We start from the raw sequence: 17246 nt of genomic DNA, 5'->3' as shown, positions 1-17246 counted from the left end.
ATATTTTTTCCCATTTATTTCTTGGGGTTTCTTTGAATTTCGTAACCCTTTTTTTTAATTTTAGGTTAATATTTTGGTCACAAAACCTATACCTCATTCTGTTTCTTTAGTTTTACTCCAGTATATTTTAATGAACTATACTGGGATTTTCTTTTAAGATGAAAATCTAAAAAAATGTGGAATACTGCCCACCTAAAAATCTGGCAGTTTTTGCCTGCAAACATTTGACATGTGTTCGTGTATCCATCCATTGAAATTAGGTTGCCTTTCTTCAGAAGGAAACAGATCATTTATTTATACTTTCAGTTAGGACTGATTGATGGTAAATATCCTTTATGGTATTTTCAGAGTAAGTACTGTTGCTTTTATTTTAGTTTACAACTTGTGGGAAATGTTAATAAAGAGTTAGTCTTAATTGCAAAAAATAGCATATGTGTTTCTAATAACATTCTTCATTTGAAATTAAAAATAGTATTACACTTCGGAGAGCAACATTAATGAGAACCTTTACTTGAATTATTTGAAAATGATGCTAAATTCTATATTGTTTCTTTCTATATTGCCATTAGTCATAGTAAGTCAACATGTGGTCATATATGAGACATCTTGATTGTGTTCTTTTAGTCATTCATGAGTCATACAGTGTTAAGCAATATTTAAGAAAATGAACACTAGAATAAAACTTTAAATCATAGCTCTGTGACTTCCTTTGTGTCACTGGAGATTCTTCTAGATTTCATTACCTTATCTGTAAAATGGTGATACCGATGAAAGATTTTTCTATTTGGAATCATATTTAGAGTTGAATGAACAGATGCATGCAAAAAAGTGTACCTCAATTATAGTTAATGCTCAGTATTAGTCATAATCACCATCAGCAGGATCAGTACTGGTAATTAAAGAAGATACTCAGGATCTCATCAGTAAGTTTCATATTATCAATTCATAAAGTTTATGTAGGGTTAATTCTATCCCAACATCTAGACTATACAACCCAGAAACTATACTAGACTAGACTAGACTAGACTAGACTAGACTAGACTAGACTAACATCAGAGACTATAAAACCCAGCTCCCAGAAGTGCGCGGCTGCATTTGCGGCCGCAACATCTTATCATCTCATTCCTACTTTGGACAAACTTGCAAGCTACTGAATGTAATCTGTCCACACGGCAGAGTCTGGCAAACTCCCCATGCCATACCAAATATGCCAAATACCAGTAACAATGAAAGGTCTCTTTCTCCTAACTCTGAAAGAGCCTTGAATATGGCACTTTTTAAAAAATCTCAGGGCTAGAATGAAGGAGACGTTACTGGGGCCCGCTCGAGGCAATCAACAAATAACAGGATGGTCATGATCGTCGTGATCTAGTGATAACTGTTTTGTCCTTACCCCAATTTTTTTTCTTTTTTTGCTTTTGGGTCATACCCGCCAATGCATAGAGGTTCCTCCTGGCTCTGCACTCAGGTATTATGCCTGGTGTGCTCAGTGGATCATATGGGATGCTGGGAACCGAACCTGGGTCGGCCGCATGTAAGGCACAGACCCTACCTGCTGTGCTATCGCTCCAGCTCTACCCCAATGTCTTTATCCACCCTTCCACCCTGGCCATGGGAGATTGGTTGCAATGTTTGTAGAATAGTTTTCATCTAATTGGGGGAAGTTAGCATCAGATGCAATACTTTATCTGTTGAAGGAGAATTGGGCTTAAAAAAAACAGAAAACTAGATTGAGAGCTGAGGAGATAGAAGGACTATAGACAACTTAAAAGTACAAGGAGCAATCCGTAGATATCTTGTGATAGTCCTTTTTTTTTAACAACCGTTGACGTTGTGCATGAGGTCACACCTGACCCAACCCCACTTCTGAACTTTTTAAGTTTCCTGAGCCAACAGCTGCCTTTCTTGTGTGAACTAGTTTGTTGTATTTTTTTAAAAATCATAAATAGATAAAGTGATGGACCAGTTTTCAGAGAGGTCAAACTTTCTGAGAAAGCTAAAGCTCTATTTGCTTCCTGCTTCTGTTGCTCCTGCTGAAAGATTATCCAGTACCTTTCATCTGAAAAGTTATAACTGTACTGTCACTTTCTGGTCAGACCTAATTCCCCAAAGAGATTCCCTGCCCTACAAGTTCGTCTTCTTTTCCTGTCTTTCTCCAAAACCAATGTAAGAATTAGTGATTCACATGTAAATACTTCATGGATTTTAAACAAAAATACGTGAAAAGATATGGATCCATTTTCTAATTCTTTTCCCTCTCTCTCTTTTACATGAACCAGTTCTTCAGCTTTTGGGTACTTTTCTTTTACAAAATGTCTCCTTATATAACTCACCTGGGGAGAAATATATTTTATATGATATGTCTATATGCTGTGGTGTTTTGTAGACTCCAGGGAGAAAACAAAGATCAGAATTATGAGTGTTAAATGTAAAGAAAAATCAGTGGACTTTCAGCCAACGGTCTTATCATTGAGTTTGCAGAGAGTTGAATATTTGAACATAAAGTGCTGAGAAAATGAATGTTAGAAGTCAAAACAAAGCAGAAAAACTTTGTTAGGTGTCCAAATCATAATAATGGTAGCAGTGACAGATCACAAGGCACTGCATTTTTACATCCTCAACTGCTTTATTTATGGTACACCTAATGCTTGTTTTGCATCACAAACATTTAGTATCTCATGAGCTGGAAAGTCCATTAGAAACATAGAAAATGTGTATGAAATATATCAAAAGTGACATATTTCAACACCTCAAAGTTTTTCGAGGGCATGGCGAGGACAATCTCCCCTGGGCCATTATGTCCTGGTTCATCTAAGAGATTTCCTGCTTATGCCTAATTTGTAGGGTAATGATAAAAGCAAACTCTGTGATCCTTAGGAAAGAATTGGATCATGAATTGTTCAGTAATTGTGTATTCCTGTTATTCAGGTTGCGACATATAATAGTTTTGGTGTTTTGCAGTGTCAATATATGCACTAATTTGATCTCTTTTTCCCTTTGATTTTACTTCCCAAAGACAAACCCTTAATGTGCTCACTTTCTTGTGCTCACTTCTGAACATCAATTGGGAGGTTAACTAAATTGTACATATAAGAGATGTTTACCACAGTGTCTTAAATAGATCAGAAGTTTTTGTTTTGTCTCATAACTAGAAGTCTGAGACAGAAATTATTAATTATGCTTCATTAAGTGGTCCAATGAGACCATGAGGTTGAAAGTTTTTACATTTACTTACCTTACAAGATGACTCTTATGACTCCAAGTAATGTGTATTTTCTGGGTAATAAAAGTCAAGGGACACAGAGAGAAAGAGAAAATACCTACATTTGTAAAACAGAATTCTCTAGAAGACCCACTGTGCATCCACATATGGAAGAACTAGGTCACATAGCAATGTCTGGATAGAAAGAGTGTAGAGAAATAACTACTTTTGTTTGATTATTTTAAAATTTTAAGCAACTTATGTTGTCATATTTGTCAAACCCAGCAATATTGATGTGAAGAGTCAGGGTGCCTGACATCTGCCACACTTAAAATCTAAGTTGTAATGTGAAAATTTTTTTTCTTTAAAGGAGGACTGAAGGAGCCCGAACTATAGCACAAACCTCATCTTTACACAGTCCACTTGAGGTAAATCCCAGTCACTACATATGGTCCTCAAACCTTAACATGAGTAATCCCAGTGTGCAGGGTCAGGAATAAGCCTGAGAAGGTTCCATTGGCATGGGCCAAAAACAAAAACAAAAATAGGAGAGCTGGACAGATAGTTCAGTGGATTAAATGCTTGCTTTGCCTACACCATACCCGTGTTCAATTTTCAGTGCCACCTGTACCCTGTGAGCCTCAGGGTATGGCCCTAAAACAAGATAAAAGAGAACACATTAGCAGGTTAAAGCATAGTTCTACACATGTGGGCTGCCTAAAACCTTTTGAAGCACTATGAATATTAGCTGACAAAATTTATGAACTTGAAGTAGCAAACTAAATAGTACACTCTAAAGACTAGAAGGAACAAAGGTTACCTGTAATTTTGTGTATTTCTAAATAGTTTAGGAATCACCTGATTTTTGGAGATAGTAATATTTCTACTTACTAAATTTTTATTATTGATTGCTAGGTAGTTTCTTTTAAATTCAGTTCTTTAGCTAGGATGAAGATGCATAAGCTTTATTACCTTAACATTCTGGGCTGGAGCAATAGCACAGTGGGTAGGGTATTTGCCTTGCACGCAGCCGACCTGGCCAACCGGAGTTCAATTCCTCAGCCTTTGATTCCTCCACCCCTCTTGGAGAGACCGGCAAGCTACAGAGTATCTCACCCACATGACAAAGCCTGGCAGGCTACCCGTGACGTATTAGATATGCCAAACACAGTAACAAGACTCACAATGTTACTGGACCCACTCTAGCAAATCGATGAACAACGGGAAGACAGTGACAGCAACAGTGACCTTAACGTTCTATTTCACTGATGGAAAAGCTAATCTCCCTAAGAAATTGTGAAAAGTAACACAGCAAACTACCCTGGAAAAGACATTACATTGAATTTGTATAGATGTGATCCTCTGTTGTTTCAATATAGCTTTTCTTGAAAATCTAGAAACCAGGAGTTTTCCCCATGTTTTTCCTGTTTATTTAGAATTGGTAAAGTGATACAGGTTTTCTTAGGCCTGGATATAAAATGGAAAAATATTTCCAGGTAGCTACAAAATAATACAGAATAAAAAGAAAGCCAAATTAGATAGGCTATCCATGAAAATGTTAATGGGTTGGTAGTTTGTCAAACTCCAGATTAAGGAAAAAGAAATATTAGCAAGGGGAAGAATAAGCACAAAATATTTGTAGGAATCTTTCTGTTATATTTTTCACCTTTGGGGGAGGGATTTGGGGCAGTGTCCAGGGCATACTTCTGACTTTGTCCTCAGGTATTACTCCTTGCAGTGTTTAAGGAACTGTAGGTAACTATGGGGATTGAAGTGAGGTCTGTTGTGTACCATGCACATGCTTTAACCCCTGTACTATCGCTCCAGCCACATGCTTTTCACATTTTGGATACCAGTTCTAATATTCATTTATTTTTATCTCTGCTCTCTTATTTTATTGAAAACATTTTCACTTTTGTATCATTTTATGTCCTTTTTCAAATTTAAGTATAATTGAAATCAAATTTCCTCCTATACCTCTTCATCCCATCCTTGGCCCATTTCCTCTTGTAACAAACATATATTTTTGCTTCATTTTGTAAGTCTCGTTTGCTTCAGTTATTTATATTACACATATGATTGATAGCATCTGGTATTGTTTTTGATTTTCTGACTTATTCCACTTAGCAGTTACCTCACATGCCGTATCTATTATGGCAAAAAGCACAATTTGGTAGTTGATGCTGTGTAGTAATCTATTGAGTATATGCTGCAACTACTTTATTCAATCTTCTCTCACATAGCACTCCATATTTTGACTTTGGTGAATAATGTTGGCAAGAAGGCAACAATGGAAGGACAGTCCTATATAGAGATGTGTGTGTGTGTGTGTGTGTGTGTGTGTGTGTGTGTGTGTGCTTCTAGGGCCAGAGAGATAAAACAGTTGCCTTGCATGATTCCAAGCAGTCAACCAGGGCTTCATCTCAGCACTGCATATGATCCCTTGATCCTCATCTGGAGTTAATCCTGTGCACAGTGTCAGAAGTAAGTCCTGAGAACAGCCATGTGTGGCCTCTTCCCCCAGGCCCTGCAACTGATTTTATAAGTTTTGGTAAATGCCTAAGAGTGGTATTACTGTATCATATTGCATTTCTAATTTTAGATTATTTCCATCTTATTTATATTTTATATTTATATTTTATATTTATATATATAAATATATATTTATGTTTATATTTTATATTTATATTTTATATGTACATTTCTATGGGCTGGAGTGATACCACAGTGGTAGGGTGTTTGCCTTGCATGCAGATGGCCTGGCCAACCTGGGTTCGATTTTTCGCTCCTCTGAGAGAGCCCAGCAAGCTACCGAGAGTATTGCGCTCGCACGGCAAAGCCTGGCAAGCTAATCGTAATATATTTGATATGCCAAACACAGTAACAAGAGGTCTCACATTGGAGACGTTACTGGTGCCCACTTGAGAAAATCGATGAACAATGAAAGGACAGTCCTACAGTTCAGTGCTACATTTCTATATTCTTTGTACTTTATTGCCTTTTATTTCTATCTTATTTTATTTTTCTAGCTTATTTCTATATTACTTTCCGTGCTTTTATCCATATAAGTTGCACCAATTTACAGATATACCAATTCTAAATAAGAGTTTCTTTTTGTCCACATATTCGACAACTTTTGATGTATTCAGTTTACTAAGATCAGAAACAAGACAAGATTTCCATTTTTATCACTGCTGTTCAACATAAGTTTGGAGTTCCTATATAGAACAATCGGCCATATGTAAAGAGGCAACGTTAAACAAAAATGTACTCATATGTGGAAGTTAAAAATATACAACTCTTGGAATAACTCATAATGGTCTAATTTGGTGAATTTACACAGAGCAGTGGTTTCATAGTAATGATACCCAGAACACAAGTAACAAAAGGAAAGGTGGTTTTGTTTTTATCATAATTAAGAACATTTGTGCATCAAAACACACAAGTAAGGAATTGAAGTCCATCCAGAACAAGAACAATTGAGAAAACTTTGCTAGTAATTAATCTGAAAAAGAGCTGGACCCATAGCACAGCGGGTAGGGCGTTTGCCTTGCACGCAGCCCAGGCGACCAACCCAAGTTTGATTCCTCCGCCCCTCTCGGAGAGCCCAGCAAGCTACCAAGAGTATCTCGCCAGCACGGCAAAGCCTGGCAAGTTCTCCATGATGTATTAGATATGCCAAACACAGTAACAAGTCTCACAATGTTACTGGGCCCGCTCGAGCAAATCCAGGAACAATGGGAGGACAGTGACAGTGACACATTAAAAAATAAAAAAGTGCATCTATAATAGACAAATTACCACAAGTAAAAATAAAAAGTTAGCCAAAATGTGCAAAGAATTGGAATAAAAATTATTCTAAAGAATAATATCAAGGAACCTCTCTCAGTTGATAAGCTTCTCCACACTATAGACTGTGAAAGAAGTACAAATAAAGAGCTAGAAGATAGCTCAGTGACCGGGTGTTTGCCTAGCAAACAAACATGTGTGCATGGGATCCCCTGCTCAGCGAAGTGTGGGATCTAGTACATAGCAAGCAAGAAAAGGTAAGAAATACAAATAAAAATAAGGAGAAACAAACTCATACACATTAGGATGATTATGTCAAAAAAGACACTTGATATTAGGTGATGGTAAGATACAGAGAAGGTGGAATCTTGGAATCTTCACTCCACTGCTAGTGGAAATGTCAAATGATCCAGCCACTTTAGAAAAAAAGTGAAAGTCCAGTAGTTCTTCAAAAGATTAAACACAGAACTTTATATGACCCCGCAATCTCACTGTTAGGAATATGTACCAGAGAAGTGAACTTTGTCCACAGAAAGGCTTTGGTAAAACACTTAGAGCCATAGCAGCTTTATTTTATAATACCGAAGAGTGGAACCAACCCAGATGTTTATCAGGAACGAGTATGTGTTAGAGCATGCTTGAAGCATGGAAATATTTTGTTAAAATGATGTTGAAAAAATAACTAAAGAGGGGCTGGAGAGATAGCACAGAGGGTAGGGCATTTGCCTTGCATGCAGCCGACCCAGGTTCGATTCCCAGCATCCCATATGGTCCCCTGAGCACCGCCAGGAGTAACTCCTGAGTGCAGAGCCAGGAGTAACCCCTGTGCATCGCCAGGTGTGACCCAAAAAAAGCCAAAAAAAAAATAAAGAAAACAGTCACAAAAGATAATATATTTGACCAGGGAGATAATACAGGGATTAGGGTGATTACCTTACGCGTAGCCTACCTGGGTTCCATCTTTGGTGTCATATATGGCTCTCCAGCACTGCCAATTGTGGTTCTTGAACCCACAGACAAGAGTAAGCATGAGTACTGTTAGATATTCAGAAAGAAAAATACATCTATCTATGTCTATATCTATGTGTATATTTATTCACACATTATGTGTGCATGTAAATATATTTGCACATACATATTTACATGTGTATATAGACCAAAAACCAAATATATATTTTAATATAAAATATCCAAAATAGACAACTCTAAAGAGACAAAAATAAAAATATTGATTTTCATTAATAATAAATTAGTAATCAATAAAACTATTGATAAATGACAGTATATAATTGAATGGGAATCAATTACTTCTAGAATTATTAGGGTGCTTTGGGGGAGTAATAAAAATTTCCTAAAGGTGATTGTGGAAATGTTTTCACAGATCTGTGGCTGTTTTTAAAACCACTGTGTTGTACATTGTGAATATATGAATTTTATAGTATTTATTTGGTTCTTACTCCAGTAGTGTTGTTATGTATGTTGTTGATGTAGGAACTATACCTGGCAGTGATCAGAGCTAACACAGCCATATTCTGAGCTTCATGTGGTATCAGGAATGGAATCCAGGGCTGTGTACATGCAAGTATATGTTCTACCATTTGAACTACATCCCAGGCCTCTCAGTAGCATTGTTATTTTAAAAGCCAGTTTTATTTAAAATACCAATGGAATCATTATAAGATAGTTAAAAGAAAAGAGGATAGTTTTCCCTAATGGATTCAAGTAGCATTAATTAGATTATATTTTTTATTTGCTTAAAGTAGTGCAAAAGTATGAATTTTCTCATAATTGGAGAGGGATGACAAAATTTTAGCATTTTGATCTGGGGGCAGATTTGAAAAGAGGACTGATAAAAGAGTAGAACTTGTTTTTATTGTGAAATGAACTCTGACTGTAAACACCATGGAATGATTTTAACCACAAACTACTAGCTATGAAAATAATTTTTATAATAGGATTATTATTTGTTAAGACCAATAGTATGAATTTATTTGCTAGTATGGACTTGTAAATTAATTTTAGGACTTTATATATATATAGAAGTTAATAAGGGAGAACATTTGGGTAAGCATATGTTTAAATCATAGATCTTTGTCTTCTTTTGACTCAACTTTAAAATGTTTTCTGATGTATTTTTGAATATTTAGCACTTTAAAATTGAATCTTGGGGCTATTTAATGAAAAAGATATAGAATATTATGTATCTGTTTAGCAGTGCACATTCTAGTTCTTTGCAGCAGAGTTCTTTACATATATTTGGAAACTTCAAATTATGGGGCAGCTTAAGTATGAATATTTTAAGCAAATTGTAAAGTCCAAGCCAGTTTAATATTTAAAGATACATAAGATGCTTTTTAAAATTAAATATCTATTGTGGTTAATGTTAGGATGCGATTTTTTTGAGAAAAAAAATAGTATCTGCTAATTCATCATTCATTTAGAAATTTGGCTTTATTATAATCTGATTTTTTTATGATACAGAGTAGTAGATTTTTAAAATAAGATGTCTATATGAAGGTTTACCTTTTTGTGGGTAAGTATTTTAGCTACATTCAGGGATGCTAATGTGAGTCTTGCTTTAGTGCTCTGGAATGACGTGGTGGTGCTTGGTGGAGGCATGTGAGGGATGGAGTGTGTGAAAATGTGGTTTTGCTGATACAGCTGGGTCTATTGCATGCATGACACATACCTTGATCCCTATACTGTCTCTCTAGGTCACTCGTATTAAGACATCTTAAGCATATTTTTGGTCTTCATATCTGTATTAACAGATGGGCAATATTTTGACATCTTACTCCTCACAAAATGGACACAGGCACACTTGCAATTATTTAGGATAGATCACATGAGAATGAAAAATGGAGTTGTTCAAACTTTTAAGTCTGAGACAAATATGCATAGGAAAGTAATTGACCACATTCCAAATTATTTTGGGAGACTGATTCAATAGTTTAATACAGAAAATAAAGCTGCATAAAAGCAACATCTCCAAAGAGGAATGATTAAACTTGTGGCAGTAGATAAAACTCTTTAATCACTGTTGTTTATCTGGCTTCTTAATTGTGTCTAAGTCTACCTACCTGCAAATAAGTTTTCTCAAAAACACATAAATCTCAGTCCACCGATGATTCCCCTGATGATCCATTTTTTTTAAATTCTTTTTTCTAATAATGAGAGATCATCCAAATCTATCAATTCTTTCTTCTCTATCTCTCTAGTGCCATGCCCATTCTGATTTAATTTTTGTGGGTAAATCCTCATTGTGGAGGTCAATTAGACTATCTGAGTGATTTCTTTTTCTAATATCTAATATCTGTGAAAATTAGAATCCAGTATGTACTGAAATAGTTCTAAGACTAAGACTGTGTACTTTGCTTCCTGAATTGTTTACTAAAGGTGATTATAGGATCATCTTCTCTTTACTTTGCCTTGTTTTGCCCTTATTCTGGAATCTGGAATCACTGAGAAGATAAATTTACTGCTCACCAGTGCTGAAAACATTGTTCTAAACTGATTGATTGTAGGGGCTGGATAGAGAGCACAGTGGGTAGGATGTTTGCCTTGCATGCAGCCATCCTGGGTTGATTCCCAGCATCCCATGTAATCCCCCAAGCACCGCCAAGGAGTAATTCCTGAGTGCATGAGCCAGGAGTAAGCCCTGTGCATTGCTAGGTGTGACCCAAAAAGCAAAAAAATAAATAAAGCCACTGATTGTTGTGAGATCAAATTAATTTTTCTCTTTTATATTCATTATATCTTTAATCATTACTCATATCCATACATATATATGCACATATATACATTGTAGATATTGTGTGTATATATGTAATGTGTATATATGTATATTTATAATGGATTGAAGGCGTTTTCATTTGCTTTTATTTATTTATTCATTTACTGCCTTTTGGGTCACACCCGGCAATATACAGTGGTTATTCCTGGCTTTGCACTCAGGAATTACTCCTGGCAGTGCTTGGGGGAACCATATGGGGTGCTGGGAATCAAACCCAGGTCGGCCACATGCAAGGCAAATACCCTACCACTGTACACTCAAGCCCCTTCATTGGCTTTTAAAATCTTCACTACGAACCAGACATTATTCTACATGTTAGATTACACATTTTAAACTATTTGCTTCATATATTTAAATAAAGTGATTCTAGTTTCTATGACAATTTTCACCAGTAGTTTGTCTACTGTTCACTGTTCTCCCTTTGTTCATCGAGTTTTGCTCGAGCGGGCCCAGTAACGCCTCCATTTTTTTGAGACTTGTTACTGTGTTTGGCATATTGAATACGTCATGGCTAGCTTGCCAGACTTTGCCGTGTGGTGGAGATACTCTCGGTAGCTTACCAGGCTCTCCGAGAAGGGCAGAGGAAACGAACCCAGCTTGGGCGGGCTGGCTGCGCACAAGGCAAACGCCCTACCACTGTGCTATCGCTCCAGCCCGTCAGTAGTTTACATTGTATGTATATTGGGATGTATATTGCAAAAGATTATTATTTAATAAGTAAGAAATGAACAATATTACCATTAAATTTTATAAATTGAAGGGAAACCATTCTGTTCTGGGTTAGTCCTTGCCGATTATACAGTGAAACTATTATTCATGATCCGTATGTATTGATCAGTGTATTTAAAAACTATCTGATAGTGAATTAATTTAAAAGATTCATTAATTTGCCCTTAAATATAGGTTTTATGACCATTATGGTGGTTTCCAACATTAGCTTTTAGCTGACTTTCTTACATATATAGAAATGTAGTACACTTATATAGTAATTTTTCATTGACATGATACTACCCAATAATAATCTTGATCCTTACGATTTCAGTGAATAGTTTGAATATCTGTGTTAAGCTAAATTCATGTTGAATACAACCAGGAGTCACTCCTGAGCACAGAGCCTGGAATAACCTGAGGGCCTACATTGTGAACCACACCTTCCTAACATCCCCCAAAGGAATGTCTCATTGCCTCAGTAGTATTTGAATTTCTTTTGAAGAGAATTATTCATTTGTTAATTATGTTTTTATTTGAAACAAAAATACTCACTGGGTTTTGAGTCTCAACCAAGGAAGGCTCTGCTTAGAAGATATAAGAACTCTGATGAAGAGTGTCTGGCCAGAAAGAGTTAGAAGTTAGTGGGAAGGCAACTCAGCCAGTACTTCTGGAAAGGAAATGAAAGCAAAAACTCCAAACTGCATTATCTGTGTGAATTTTTCTTCTGTTTAGTTTTTAAATTAGTACGGAATGAATTGAATCATTCCCATTTATTTCATTTTTATTCTTGTTTGGTTCTCTGTGGTACCTTTTATTTAAATATCTAGAGATGATACAGAGTGTAACACTAAAAAACAATGCCATATTCCGGGAAAAGTGATTCAAAGATTTTATTTAGTCAACCATCTCAGACCTCTGTTCATATTTTTATACTCTTCTTGTTTTATTTCTACCTTTTCTTATACTTCCCTTCTTTCCATTCTTCATTCCATTTCCTATTTTCTCTTATCTTCGTTTGTTTTTCATGCTTGCTGTGCATGCTTATTCCAGGAATATTTAGTTAATTTCCGTTGAGCCCATGCAATATATTGAGGATCTAAATGCTTTGGGTATGTGTCAGGCAAAGAAGGATATAAAACATACCCTTTCAAAGGAGCTTCTAATCTGGGTAGATGGTAGAAAATGAAATAAAAACATTCAGGATGATGTCTGTGAATGGAATCACAATATCTCATATATTCAAAGTGGAGTACTAGGGTTATGAAATAGCCTGCAAATACGTTCATATAAGTAAGTCTGATTTGTGTTCAAGAAAATCCTCATCATTGTAACCTGTTCTGAACTGCTTTACTCTTACCATACCACATAAACAGGATACATGTGATATCATAATCTTTTAATAGTACGAACTGTTACATTAAAATACAGTGGAATGTAAAATAAGTGCTGTAGGTTCATTAATACAAATTTGCCCCATATCTCCTATACAGGAGGGTAAATGACAATTAGATGATAAACAGATTCTTATCTAGAAATTCCTAAGAAGAGTTCCATGCTTTTCAGGATATCATATTCAGAAGGCTTACCTCATATTTGTATTATGACAGGATAGTGATTTGGGGTTATAATAGAGTAGTTACACAACAAAAAGATAAGTGAAAACAGTGACAGTGTTTAATGCACAACAGCGCAGTGTCTCTAGAAAGTTTGGGGATAAACCACAAGTGTGTAAAATGTGTCAACTAGATGCAGAGGGTTAAGAGATTACTATGCAGGATTCCTTGCTACGTGTGTCTTGAGTTCTATAGCTCAAAGCTTTGGGGCCATTTAGTAGGAATAATAGCTCTATCCAATTTGACTCTTCAAATTCTTATGGTAATAACTGATGGATGAAAATGATGACAGTAATTATGCTAATTAACATTTTTTTAATACTTGCTACATGTTTGGACTCTAAATTTATTCACTCAGTCATCACAGTGACTCTTTAAATTAAGTCCTAGTATTTCCAGCCTTGGACAGGTAAAGAAATGAAGATGGAGTAATTACCTCAGATTACCCAGATGGTAGCTTAAGGTATTAACAGTATTAAATGCTAATATTCTAATAATGAGAAAATTTTGGTTAATATTTATTTATATAGTGTTTGGTAGTCTCAAAGGACTTTGATATCTACTCTTGTTTGTGACTCACAAACACCCTTATGAGGTATGCTAAATTGGGTTATTTCTTCGTTTTAAAGTGATAAATACTTGAAGGTTCAGAACACTATTCTGTCTAAGAACATCTGGTAGGAAGTAATAAAACTAACCTTCAACTTTAGGTCTATTGATTTGGAAGTATAAGTTGAGCTCAGTGCACTGTGATGTTTGTTCATAAAATAAGCCCTCATTGACAAGTATAATTTGAGACAGATTTCTGATTATATTGACTAAAATCTAATAGTTTTTGGTGCCTGAGAATGTAAGTTTCAGCCTCATAGCAATTATCTTATGCATTGCACAATCTTCACTGGAGTTCCAGACAAATGAGATGTCACTGCACTAACAGCAAGGATTACTGTTGCTGGCTTCTGATTGGCTTTATCTGTTGCTGGGAGGAATTGCCATCTCTCTGCAGCAGCCTGCCAGACAGGCATTTCTGAGTCGCGTTGAGCCTAGGTTGGCAGTAGTTAGGACAAGCCTAGAAAAGGTACTTGTCCTAACCTGGCAAGGATATCCTTTAAGTGAATGTTTTTGTCAACCAGGATGACAGAATCCCGATTTTGATGATTTCATTGGCTTCATGAAGCCTATTTTTGTCATTTTCCTCCCTTTTCATTGCTTAATTTTTATTTAGTTGCTGACAGTTCATACACTTTACAAAAGAATAAGTAAGTTCCAATTAACATCTGAAATGCAGGAGAATTTTGTTCCAGCTTTAAAGAGAGAGTGATATATTGTTTGATTAAAAATAATAAGAGCTATTTCTTCTAAATAAGTGTACACATCATTTTCCTGGCAATTACAAAAGGGAATTTAAAAGGGTCCCTTTAGGATTTTGATGAAAGAATGAGAATTGTTTGATTTGGATGACTTCCCATATTTAAAATCCTGTTTATCTGCAATGTGGCTGAAATAATGCTGGAGAAAGAAAGAGAAAAAAAAACATCATATCTATTCTTTCCCATTGTGCCTTTACATACCATGATCTGTCTGTCTGGAGTTTCATTATCCTGCTTAGTTAACTCTTCTTTATTTCTAAAGATAAGACTTTAGTACAAGACTTACAGAAAAACTTTGCATAAGTCTTTCTCTACTTTATCCATAGTCTTGTGTCCTCAAAAATGCCATACTACAAATCATAATGCAGGAAGGAGAGAGGAGGAAAGGGGAGTGGAGGGGAGGGGAAGGGAGGGGAGGGGAGGAGTGCCTGCAAGAGAGGGCGAGGGGGGGGGGGAAGTGCCTGCCATAGAGGTGGGGGATTGGACAGGAGGGAACATTGGTAGTGGGAAATGTAGGATGGTATTGGAACATTGTATGATTAAAACCCATGAAAAGCATGAAACCAAATCAGGAACAATTTTGTAACTGTTCATCACACATTGATTTTGATTTAATAGAATGTTTTAAAAAGAAAAAACAGTTAAAACAGCTACTGAGGAAAAATGTAAAACAGAGCAAAACAAACAAAATCTTTCTTCTGTTTGGAAACTTTTAGTAGTAAACAGTCTTTATAGTCACTTTCATTTTCTTAATTTTTTTCCCTAGCGGGTGGACGCCATACCAGGCAGTGCTCAGGGCTTACTCCTAGCTCTGCACTAAGGAATCACACCCATTCGGCTTTGGGGACCATATGGAATGCCAGGACTCAAACCTGGGTTAGTCGCATGCAAAGCAAGCACCCCTACCCACTGTCCTCTCTCTAGGCCCTTATAGTCACTTTTTTCTCAGGAAGGGCTACACTCAGTGTGCTGGGAACCTGGGGATCACTCTCCAAGATTCTCTAGCTTGACAATGAGGTTCTCAGGCTTGGGAGTTCTCAACTTCCACCAGAGCCCCTCGTTATGTTTGGGAGGAAGCAGAGTTCACTGTTTTCATCCACCACAGGCTCCTTTGGAAGCTTCATCGGTTCGTTATGCAGAGGTTTTATGTTTGGTAAATGTATGTAGGCTTCTGTGTGTAAGTTAAAGTCAATGAAAAGTTTACGCTTATTTTCTAATATCTCTACCCTTGAGTTTTAAATAGTTTGAATAATTAATCTTTGTGATAGATGTGTTTCAGCAACTATCTAAATTGGCTTAAGATTGGTTATGCTTGAATTTACTGATATTTAAAATGTATGTTTATAATTCCATATGTGCCTCTGGTGGCCAGTTCTGGGAGGAGAGCCAGAACTGGCCACCATGTGACACACTGCGTAAGATTTTCCAACCCAGGATATGGAATCTGTAGGTGCTAATAGCCATGGGACTGGTGTCTTCCTGAGCCAGTCCCGAGGTGACAGAGAGGATTGCCTGTGCTCCCCTAGGCTTTGCTGGGGTTTTACGTGGCTTTTGTGAGAGATGATCACAAACCATCCAGAAAATGGATCCCAGTGGGACTAATGGAGCAGTGAGTGCATGGAAGAAAAATAATAGTGCATAAACATCTAAAACAGCTTTGTAATTCTTTTACTGAATTAGTTCCTCCCAATAAAGGAACATCTACAACAATCATATCTGTGGCACCCTGGAATGATTCTGAGTCTCAGAGTGGGATGATTTTGTTGAAATACTGACTTAGTGTCTTGAAGATTGCATAGGAGGCAAATCTAAAATTTCATGGGAAAAAGATGAAGTCATGAAATTTACATACAAGTGGTATTACATGGAAAGTATCATGCTAAGTGAAATGAGTCAGAAAGAAATGGACAGACATAGAAAGATTGCATTCATCCGGGGACTATAAAGTAACAAAATAGGAGACTAACGCCCAAGAATAGCTGAGATAAGTACCAGGAGGGTTCATTCCATGGCTTGGAGGCCAGACGCACATGCTAGGGGAAAAGGCAGCTCAGATACAGAAGGGAGCACCAAGTAAAGGGTGTTGGGAGGATCCTCCCAGGATGGGATATACAAACTGAAAGTAGACTACAGATCAAACATGATTGCCACTCAATGCCTCTTTTGCAAACCACAGCACCCAAAAGGAGAGAGAGAACAAAAGGGAATGCCCTGCCACAGAGGTAGGGTGGGATGGGGGGATGGGGCATGGGTGGGAGTGATACTGGGATCAGTGGTGGTGGAGAATGGGCACTGGTGGAGGGATGGGATCATTGTATAACTGAAACGCAAGCACAAAAATTTTTAAGTCCACAACTGTACCTTATGATGTTTCACTAATTAAAATAAAATAAAATTTCATGGGAAGTGTAGGTCATTTTTCTTGATTGGGAGTACCCCTCTTCTCTTTATTAAACTCACCATGGAATGTTTAGCTTTTCTGCTTCTTTTTTTTAAAAAAAATTTTTTTTTCTCGTTTTGAAAACATGGTCAGGGGAACATATGCAACCTTGATTTTTCAACCTGGGTTGGCCACATGCAAGGCAAGTGCCCTTCCTGCTGTTCTACCTCTGATGAAGGGATGCTTAATTTAATAAGCAATTTAGTCATAGTTCGTTCAACACTGTTGTGATATGGTTTCATTTTTTAATTTTTTTACTCTTGGGTTTTAGTCAGAATTGTTGGTCATAATGTGCATCCAATAAAGTGAACACTTTTTATGTCTATCA

The 17246-nt window shown here is 36.6% G+C and overlaps 1 protein-coding gene across 3 annotated transcripts in view; it reads left to right on the top strand.

Annotated features, from left to right (window-relative positions):
• FGF12 (fibroblast growth factor 12) overlaps positions 1–17246 on the top strand; it is a 561799-nt gene that overhangs the window by 400990 nt on the left and 143563 nt on the right. The window lies entirely within an intron of this gene.

This window comes from Sorex fumeus, unplaced genomic scaffold, assembly GCF_029834395.1.
Source record: "Sorex fumeus unplaced genomic scaffold, SorFum_2.1 ptg000044l, whole genome shotgun sequence".
Classification (NCBI taxonomy): Eukaryota; Metazoa; Chordata; class Mammalia; order Eulipotyphla; family Soricidae; genus Sorex; species Sorex fumeus.
This window is presented reverse-complemented; position numbering and strand designations above follow the sequence as displayed.